The sequence below is a fragment of the Panthera pardus genome, unplaced genomic scaffold (assembly GCF_024362965.1).
Source record: "Panthera pardus isolate Hobbes unplaced genomic scaffold, ASM2436296v1 HiC_scaffold_16, whole genome shotgun sequence".
NCBI classification, from domain to species: Eukaryota; Metazoa; Chordata; class Mammalia; order Carnivora; family Felidae; genus Panthera; species Panthera pardus.
This window is the reverse complement of record NW_026526721.1, coordinates 15,713,762-15,714,761: the sequence shown is the minus strand read 5'-3', so window position 1 is coordinate 15,714,761 and position 1,000 is coordinate 15,713,762. Positions and strand designations below refer to the sequence as shown.

The 1,000-nt window shown below is 36.8% G+C and overlaps 1 pseudogene; it reads left to right on the top strand.

Moving 5' to 3' along the window:
- The first annotated feature begins 376 nt into the window (after positions 1–376).
- Positions 377–780, top strand: LOC109277910 (40S ribosomal protein S26-like; annotated as a pseudogene).
- Positions 781–1,000: the final 220 nt, after the last annotated feature.

Sequence of the window (1,000 nt, the reverse complement as noted above, 5' to 3'; positions counted from 1 at the left end):
AAAAAAAATTTAGAAGTGAATTTATTTAAAGCACAAGATTTATATACAGAAAATACACAAAATGTCATTGAAAAAAATTAAAGAATATCTACATAAATGGAAAAACATCCCATATTCGTGGATCAGAAGGCACTATTGTTAAGATGGCAATATTCTACAAATTGATCTATGTGTTCAACTCAATCCCTCTCAAAGTCCCAGCTGCTATTTTTTTTTTTTTTTTTGCAGAAACTGACAGGTTAATATTTATATGGAAACTCATGGAAACAGAATATTCAAAGCAATCTTCTAAAAGATTAAGAAGCTTGTAGGATGTAGACTTCCCAGTTTCAAAACTTATTACGAAGCTACAGTAATAAAGTGGTAAAGACAATGTGGGACTGGCATAATTCAATGGATAAACCATAATCTTTTCACTCTCTCGAGTCCTCGCTTCGAAGATGATCAGGAAAAGAAGGAATAATGGTCATGCCAGAAAGGGCCACGGCCAATTGCAGCCTGTTTGCTCCACCAACTTCTCCCACTGCATGCCCAAGGAAAAGGCCATTAGGAAGTTCATTATTCTGAACATAGTGGAGGCTGCCACCATCAAGGACATTTCTGAAGCAAGTGTCTTGGACGCCTAGATGCTTCTCAAGCTGTATACAAAACTACATTGCTGTGTGAGTTGTGCCATTCACAGCAAAGTAGTTAGGAATCACCCTCGTGAAGCACAGAAGGACCCCACTCTGATTTAGACCCACAGGTGCTGCCTCATGACCTCCATCAAAGCCCATGTAAGGAGATAAGTCTTTAAGGACTGAAGAAAAACTGCTTTGTGCAAAAAATAAAATAAAATGGAGATTATACTTTAAACACACACACACACACACACACACACACAAACAACAAATATTTTATCTTTTCAACAAATAGTGTTGGAACAACTGGATGCAAAAGAATAAAGTTGAACCCCTTACCTCACACCATGTATAAAATTAACTATATGGTCTGCAAATAT